Below are 10,096 nucleotides of genomic sequence, written 5' to 3' on the forward strand. Positions count from 1 at the left end.
TATGCTGTCACTGGGAAGGTATTGACGTTCGAGCTGGTCCTACACATTGTACCGCTGTGACTTTGTCATTCATATAACGCACGTGAAGAAGAGACAGCCTCTGTCCAGATTAGTCCCCATCACAAATAAAGAGAGAGTAATAAAGTAAATCCTTTTATTATGATCATAGATTCTAACTGCCAAAAAGAGGTGGATTCAGTAAGTAATGCAACAATTTTTTTGAGAGCAGGTTGTTTCTATTTTGTATTACAATATATCATGTTATTCGCCACTCTTTTCTTCACAAAACCCTATTTTTCAAAATAATTTCTATTCAATGTGACGGCCTTCCGGTAACTTACTGGGAGGGCCTGTACATCTTCATGGTACTACTCTACCGATAGACGTCGGACCCAACGTCTTGCAGCATCAATAACCTACTCATCAACCACGTACTGCTTCCCGTGGCGTGCATCTTTCGTTATCCCAAACAGATGGAAGTCAGAAGGTGCGAGATCGGGGCTGTAGGGTGCATTTAGAGGAACAGTCCAGTGAAGTTTTCTGAGCTCCTCTCGGGTGAGCAGACTTACATGAGGCCTTGCGTTGCCATATAGAAGGCGAAATTCGTTTGCATCTGTCGATCATCTCGAATGAGAGTGTACGCACGTTCTAAGACTACAGGAGTCAGGTGTGTGCGGCCCGCTGGCACATTGGAGGTCGGACACGTTTGCCCGGCCTTGTTGCGATGATGACAGACGCCTCGCCCAACTACTCACCGTGGTTTTGTTCACTGCCAGGTCTCTGTCCGCAGCTCGTGGCCTGACGGTAGCGTTCGCGCTTCCCGCGCACTGGGTCCCGCGTTCGATTCCTGGCGCGTCAGGGATTTTCCCTGCCTCGAGACGACTGGGTGTTGTTGTGTTGCCTTCATCATCATCATTCATCCCCATTGCGGTTGGAGGAAGGCAATGGCAAACCACCTCCGCTACGACCTTGCCTAGTAGGCATCGTTCCCTACACTCCTCGGAGTATGGCACCTCTTCATCATCATATGAATATTTGCGATCCTCTGGTTTTCCGCCAGAAGAAACTCAATGGCAGTTTTCTGCTTGGAATGCATCTCTGCTACAGACGACATTTTGAAGGCTACAAATAACGCTGCCACATACCTTAACTTCATGAAACTGTAGGCGGCTGAAGTGGGAATAATCCACGATGCCCCATAACAAATTCTGCATCATTTCGACCGAAAATTGGACGAGGAAGAAATGTATTGTATAGTTACTGAATGCCCCTCGTAAAGTTCGGAATAAATTGATGCCATACTAAGACCTGTCAGTTGAATGATAAGTCGTCAATCTTAATTAGACATTTAATACTACTAAACTAGTTTTCCTAGGTCTGCTGACAATACCAACGTATTGTCTGCATACAGGATCATCGGCTGGATGTGGTAGGATAATTTTGACATTCCCCGTTTATTGAAGATAGAAAACGCCCAAGATGGCGACATATAGCTTATATCCTGGCCATTATGTCGAATCGTCGTTGAAGCCACACGGCTGCCCAGACATAAAAAGTCTCCCGCGGTCTGGGAATCCACACCGTTTCGGACCACCGAACATTATGGCAGAAACTTGGTCTCTCCAGTCGGATAGAACAGCGGAACCTTCAATCTCTGTTACGGTGGCTACAAGGACCTTGCCTTGGCCTCGGAGGTGCACTGCGGTTCATCGACCGAGTCTTTAAGTAGCCCAGAGAGCAACCCTCCAGCCCGTTCCGTTGCAGTTTTTGAAGATGTAGACATCGCGAGATTTATCATGCAGCAAAAAATGGTTCAAATGGCTCTGAGCGCTATGGGACTTAACTACTGAGGTCATCAGTCCCCAAGATCTTAGAACTACTTAAACCTAACTAACCTAAAGAAATCACACACATCCATGCCCGAGGCAGGATTCGAACCTGCGACCGTAGCGGTCGCGCGGTTCCAGACTGTAGCGCCTAGAACCGCTCGGCCACCCCGGCCGGCTATCATGCACCAGTTAGCGTCATTTTGTGGCAAGTGTTTCTTTCATTATCTTGGAAACAGCCGTATGTTAGTCATTCGCGAGCTGCTCCTGATGTTTAGAATTACGAAGCACGCTGTATCTAAGATGACTGTGCTAAGCTGTCGCTGCTTTTGCGCTACGAGATACCGGCGCAAGAAGCGTGGTAAGCTCCACTGCCCGACACATATTACCGTGCGGTAGCTTCTTTCTTCATATTTCTTCATGTTAATTCGTTGCTGCAATCTCTCTAGGATTGCTCTTTATTCTGAAGACGTTATTGTTTATATGAAGTTTTGTTCTTTCACTTGTCCTACTGCAAGTCCATTGCTCACCCAGCGGCTGCATTATTGATAGTGATAGTTTAGGAAACTTGTGACACGGCTACCTCTCATTTACGTGTCAGTTTCTATGTAGATGCGTTGCCAGACTATACTGACTTTCATTGATCTGCAGCTTCCCTGCAGTCCCTTTTTGTTAATCAGTTAGCCGGCCTCTTTGCCCGAGCGGTTCTAGGCGTTTCAGTCAGGAACCGCGCTGCTGCTACGGTCGAAGGTTCGAATCCTGTCTCGGGCATGGATGTGTCTGATGTCCTTAGGTTAGTTAGGTTTAAGTAGTTTAAGTCTAGGGGACTGATGACCTCAGATGTTAAACCCCATAGCGCTTAGAGCTATTTTTTGTTAATCAGTTCTTTCCTAGACGACGAAACACCTGCTGTACGAAACGAAGTCCGACATCTGAGCGATAGTTGTTACACCTCCGAAGGCCATGTCTTTCGTCTTTAGATAATCTGTATCAACTCAGACTCTTACGAGGAGAGATGACAGAGACCCCAGCTACAGCTACAGCTATTCACCCAACCAACGCACGCTACAACATGTTGTTTTGGAGACAGATCTGGGGATCTTGCTGGCCACGGGAGTACCTCAACATGGCGCATTGGTGGTATACATCAGGACGCAGGATGTCGATGTACCGTTGTGGCGTCAGTTTTCCCTCAACCATTTCCAGCAGTGACCTGAAGTCATACCCGGTAGCTCCCCCATATCGCTATGTCTCTCCAAAACGTGGGAGAATGGAACCTCTAACCAGAACGCCGCCATATTCACCGTCGACGGTCATTCGGAACAGTACAGAACTGCGATTCGTCGCTTCACGCAATGCGACGCCATTAACCAGAAGCCCATGATGCCCAGTCGCGACATCACTCAAAACACAGCTGTTTGTGTTGTGGTGTAAACGAGCCTACTTCAACTACTTATGCTAAGAACAACACACACCCCCATGCCCGAGGGAGGGCTCGAACCTCCGGTGGGGGGGGGGGGGGGGGAGGGGGCGCTCAATCCGTTACATGGCGCCTCTAACCACGCGGCCACTCCTCGCGGCATTTGTTCTCAGATGGCAGGGTTACGTATGAAAGGGTTACAATGTGGCAGACAGACGTGGTTAGTCAGCTGGAACCCTGACGACGAATATGCCTGCCCTCATTCCAACATCGGCCCGCTCTCACATCCCAATGCCCCACAAATCTGGATAATGCACGATTCGACCAGCCGGCCAAATGGATACCTACAACGAGTCCTGTTGCAAAATCTCTCTGGTGCTGACAACGTTGTGACACGAGAGTACGCGGCATTTCTGTGTCCTTAACGGTGATCACTCAACATCTGACTCTGTCCACGCCCGTTATTTGCCCTACTAGTCATGGCAGCGACATTAAACTGGAGGAAGACTAATGAACTCTGGTGCTTGTTCAACGCGACGGAGAGAATTGTAACTGTAAACATTTACATAGACATAGATGTTGTATACTTGACATCCTACCACGTCTTCTGTATGTATCATTTTTTTGTCAGATAGTGTATTTTTCGCTGATTACAAAGCACAAAATAGACTACAATTGCGAGAGGAGGTAGTAAATACACACATCAAAAAAAGGTTTGCATCACCCCAGTTCCCAGAACTTCTGAAGAAAGATGTTAACTGTGGGTATTGTATCACAGACACAGTTCCTTTTACTGGTCAGAGATGTCACTCAGCCCGCCCAAAGATGTAAACAACCATGCATGAACAGCGCCTATTGGACGCAGGGGGTCCGACAGCCGATCGGTTCTAGTTATTACATCAGAAAGGAGGTACACGGCTCATGTTGTCTGTAGTTCAATATTGCCTAGACGGTCAACACCGCGGTTCCATCGCGTCCGCATTGTTACTTTGTGCCAGGAAGGGCTCTCAACAAGGGAAGTGTCCAGGCGTCTCGGAATGAACCAAAGCGATGTTGTTCGGACATGGGAGATACAGAGAGACAGTAACTTTCGATGACATGCCTCGGTCAGGCCGCCCAAGGGCTACTGCTGCAGTGGATGACCCCTACCTATGGGCTATGGCTAGGAGGAACCCTGACGTCAACACCACCATGTTGAATACTGCTTTTCGTGCAGCCACAGGACGTCTTGTTAAGACTCAAACTGTGCGCAGTAGGCTGCATGATGCGCAACTTCATTCCCAGCGTCTATGGCGAGGTCCATCTTTGCAACCACGACACCATGCAGCGCGGAGCAGATGAGCCCAACAACATGCCGAATCGACCGCTCAGGATTGGTATCACGTTCTCTTCACCAATGAGTGTCGCATACGCCTCCAACCAGAAAATCGTCGGAAACGTGTTTGGAGGCAACCCGGTCAGGCTGTACGCCTTAGACACACTGTTCTCTGAGTGCAGCAAGGTGGAGGTTCATTGCTGTTTATATGGCTGCGGGGGGGGGGGGGGGGGGGGCATTACGTGGGAACGACCTACTCCGCTAGTTGTCATGAAAGGCGCCGTAACGGCTGCACGATACGTGAATGCCCTCCTCCGACCGATAGTGCAACCATATCGGCAGCATATTGGCGAGGAATTCGTCTTCGTAGACGACAATTCGTGCCCCCATCGTAAATATGTTGTGAATGACTTCCTTCAGGATAACGACATCGGTCCACCAGAGTGGCAAGCATGTTCTCCAGACATGAACCCCATCGAACATGCCTGGGATAGATTGAAAAGGGTTGTCTGTGGACGACGTGAGCCACCAACCACTCTAAGGGATCTACGCCGAATCGCCGTTGAGGAGTGGGACAATTTGGACCAACAGTGCCTTGATGAACTTTTGGATAGTAAGCCACGACGAATACAGGCTTGCATCACTGCAAGAGAACGTGCAACTGGGTATTAGAGGTACTGGTGTGTACAGCAATCTGGATCACCACCTCTGAAGGTCTCGCTGTATGGTGGTACAAAATGCAATGTGTGGTTTTCATGAGCAATACAGAAAACGGAAATGATGTTCATGTTGATCTTTATTCCAATTTTCTGTACAGGTTCCGGAACTCTCGGAACCTTTGTGATGCAAAACTTTTTTTGATGTGTGTGTAATTGGTTTGATCTTATCGTAATAAACGATGAAGCATGAGTTCCAAAACCCCGATTGCGTGCCTCAGTGGTCGATTCGAGTGTGTTCGGCAAATGAATCTACGCATCTGGAGTCGAAGTGTGCCTCTACGTTCATTGGTTCCCACCATTATGCAACGATTATTTTAGCGTGTGATTTCCTTGCCCTTCGCCGCCTCGATTCTTACTTGACAATACCAACTTTGCGTGAGTGTAGGCTTCCGCGGCCGTTGTCATCTTTAACAAAACATATCGACCAAAATGAAATATAAAAACATGTAAGGGAACCGAATTGACAGACTAATTATGTCGAAGAAAACAAATGAATAGAAATCATACTATGAAATAACTTTTATTTTCTTTAACACAACTGGATTCCGTCTTCACCTAAAAAAAGGCACGTTAATTACAAATTGCTTGTCAGTACTGTAAACGCAGTTTTAGTAGGTCGCTCTCCAGTCTTATATTCAGTTCTCCATTACTACACCCGCTCCTAGACTACAATTCCTCTATATTTTCCACACAAACACATTCGTGTAGTATAGTGAAATTGTTAATTATTTTACCATTTTATCGGTAATATGGCTGTTCGGTGTGCAAACTTACAGTCGTCCATGGCTTCTGCAGTGCCTTCGCACGCCACCCTCGCCACACTCTGCAATAGCAACTTTTCGTCTGTCGTTAGAGTGCCTCATTCTCTCCCAATACTCTTCTCCCCTCCTTGAGCAATCAACTGCTCCCTACACCCTACTGTCAAACTACCTCATTCTTTGCCTCTGAATTTTTAATAGCTATCTTCTAGGATTGATCTGCATCTTCGTTGCCGGCCGGAGTGGAAGAGCGGTTAAAGGCGCTACAGTCTGGAACCGCACGACCGCTACGGTCGCAGGTTCGAATCCTGCCTCGGGCATGGATGTGTGTGATGTCCTTAGGTTAGTTAGGTTTAAGTAGTTGTAAGTTCTAGGGGACTTATGACCACAGCAGCTGAGTCCCATAGTGCTCAGAGCCAGTTGAACCATTTTTTGCATCTTCGTTTTCTCTGCAAAACCATTAAGATAGCATCCTTGTACAATTCCAAGGCCAATCCCACTTTTTGGTTTCTCAATAGCGGGAAAATGCACGTGATACGGTGTTTGTGTGTGTGTGTGTGTATGTGTGTGTGTGTGTGTGTGTGTGTGTGTGTGTGTGTGTGTGCTACCCTGGCTACTTCTTATGATGTGAAGACTTTCAAGACTCTGTAAGTCACTGCACTAAACCAGCTGGGAAATCTAGAAGCCGTGAAAGTCAGCTTATCGGTGGCTTCCCGTGGAAGCTCTCACCATAGTGGCCACCTGCATAAAATATCTGTATCACCTCATTTCCATTTCCAAACATAGTTTCCTTCCCAATTCCCGAGGCGTGAGGTCCTATTAAAACTCAGGTATTACTGTCTCACCCAGAACCCCGTCACTGCCTACAATCCAACCATTAAACAGGGCTTCAAGGAAGCTAATTCGTCGAAATACTTTAAGACATTGCACGCCAACGTAACATGTGGACCTCATAAGAAAGTAGCATTATTTTCTTGGATTACATAGACGTAGCAACAGCACTTGCTATTCAACACAAAATAGCGTTAGTAGCCATCAGTCGACAGCCAGTAGTTGGTAAGAAGCGAGAACGTTCAAGACTGGAAGTATACTTAAAAAATATACATCAGAGAACCACATTCTTTATAGAAAAATGTGAACGTAGCTATCGATCTCTCTCTTAAGACATGCAAAACACTAGAAGAAATTCTACACACAGTTATCGAAATGTACCTCATCCAGTCACTTATGGCCAACGTTTTACTCGCATTCGAGGAAACCTAAAACAGCTTCCGATATAGACTAATTCGTTGACATTGTAACTCTACTTTCAATAACAAATGATCCTATTACATTTACATCAGTTGGTAGCATTGAATTTTTTAGAAAAACACCACCACGCTATTACCAGATCCATTGTTCTGTGATCAGTAACCTATCAAAAGTGCCACAAATTTTCTTGCGAAAGCCTTCAATGACATTTGGAAACGAAGCCATTGTGCCAGAAGAATGGGCAACATAAACAATAGTGCCCGTTTTAAAATGTTGGAAAGCCCTATCCGGATAGCTTCATACATACCGATCGCACTGTAGTCATATCTGCACAAGTATTACCTTTTAATGTCTCAAAACGTACAGTTTAGAATGATGGACAGAAAACCGTGAAGTACTACACAACGTGACTTTCTGATCCGCAAAAGCTTATCACGATTGGAATCAGCAATGGTTCGAATATCAGCAGCATAAAAGCAGACACTTAGCAGCAACGCAACGGGTTTGTACCCTCAACACCAATACTTGACTTCGCGAAACTTAGTAATCGTCAACTGACATCTACTGCCTGTCACGATGGGACACATATCCTATCCTTCACATTTTACCATAAAAATACTATATTCTGGAATTTATGATCAGGAACAAACTGTCTATGCCAATCTTAACCACTCATAAAGCACAAAACACGCCGAGACAATGTACAGGAATAAAATTATAAAATGTATTTCTCTAACTATTTTATTTCCTTATCCATATGTCAATTATAAACAGGTATAATGACACTGCGAATTACTTGTTAGAGACCGAAACAAATTTGTAAAATTACACTACATTTACAGTTGATTAAAAAAATATTATTGCGATTTTCTGTGTATTGCATTTATTGCGCTTTATCTTTCTATTAGCGGTTTTGATTTGTGGACAATTTCGCGATGTTTCTAATACCAGTTGTTATATTTGTAAATAAGGCTTAATGTAGCCCGACGCTTTCTTCTTTTCATGGAACTTTCCTTCATTTGTTCATTTACTACCTGTCAATTTCAGTTAAATCAATAACATTGCTTTTTACGTTTATGGTATAGTTGTAGGATCTACAATCACTTTTAGTTGGTTTTGCACATCAGTCGTATAATGGCAAGCACATCCGAAAACTTAGGTACTTGGTTACTGCACTACTACATTTCCAAGAGACCTCTGACTAACAATACCATCGTTCGTTCTCTGTAATCCCCCATGACTGACTCTTTGACATATACCAACTACGGATTATTTGCTTTCAAATAACCATTATTTGCTTATATTTTTTATACAGAGAAATCGCTGATCAGTTTAAGAGAACGAATAATTACATAGGCTACGATTTAATTTCATATATTGAATGAACCGTTTATTCTTACACAACGCGGCGGCTAATGATAGATACACTGTACAGATAAACTCTAATGTATTGAAGTTTGGAATTACTCGCACAGCCGTTTAACCTGCGGATGTTTAAAAAAAATCTAATACTGTAGTGCTACAAATCCTTTGGGAAAATCATATCTTGCACTGTTCTTGAACAAAGTAACAGCTCATTCCAATTTGTCCATAAAATAAAATATCAGTATCAGAAAACTACCTCTCTTTTCACACCAGATAAAACACGACCAACACAGTGGTATAACACTCAATGACACTAATTCGTTCGAAGCACAGTATCACCCAAACATTCTCACACTTCTATATGCCTCTGTTTAACCAGAAGACTGTTTAATCTCTGAACACAAGCCATGTCTTTAAATGGGCCTAGTACGTGTAGGGAGTCTCGCATAAACACGGTGATTCAGCTGCCCCTAATGCTGTCATTTTATGCAACCTGCAATTCTATTTCTGGCCGTCAAAAACGACACCCGAGATTTTCATTTTTCTCGCTCGCTACACGCAAACTATTAGTCATCATCATCACTTATTGCACATACACAGTTACTTGGGCCCATGGCACAAGACAAAGATACACAGAATGAGATTTTCACTCTGCATCGGAGTGTGCGCTGATATGAAACATTCCTGGCAGATTAAAACTGTGCCGGACCGTGACTCCAACTCGGGACCTTTGCTTTTCGCGGGCAAGTGCTCTACCAACTGAGCTACCCAAGCACGACTCACGCCCCGCCCTCACAGCTTTAATTCTGCCAGTACCGCGTCTCCCACTTTCCAAACTTCACAGAAGCTCTTCTCGGTCCTACACACAGTTTTAATCTGCCAGGAAGGTTTCAAAAATATACAAATATAAAACATACATAGAAATAATGAAGTGATTAACACATGAAGTCTACGAATCATGACAAAACAGTTAACATTCCAGAAATTTATTACATGTGATTGCCCATTTACTTCTGCTTCGGGCATCTTCAATGCTCGCTGTTGGGTCTGCTTCTTCTATGGTCACTAAGGTTCTGTCTCTCCACCTCGTTCGCGGACGACCACTTGGATGTCTACCAGTTGGCTGGTATAGAAATGCTCTGTTAGGGGGTACTCGCTACTCGTAGAACGTGTCCTTCCCAACGTAACCTTCTTCTTGCAATCACTCTCCCAATATCAGCTTTCTTAAACCGCTGGTACACATCTTCATTGTGCCTTCTTTCCCATCTTGCAGTTGCTGCATTGTATGCCGTAATATAAATTTTCCTAAAAATCTTCCTGTCAAACGCACGAATGCGCCCTTCCATTGTCTGTGTACTTGCCCATGTCTCGCAACCGTACAATACAACCGGTCGCACTAGTGACACTTTGCTTTCCTGGGATACGATGCGTATAAGTGATTT

The sequence above is a fragment of the Schistocerca cancellata genome, chromosome 1 (assembly GCF_023864275.1).
Source record: "Schistocerca cancellata isolate TAMUIC-IGC-003103 chromosome 1, iqSchCanc2.1, whole genome shotgun sequence".
Classification (NCBI taxonomy): Eukaryota; Metazoa; Arthropoda; class Insecta; order Orthoptera; family Acrididae; genus Schistocerca; species Schistocerca cancellata.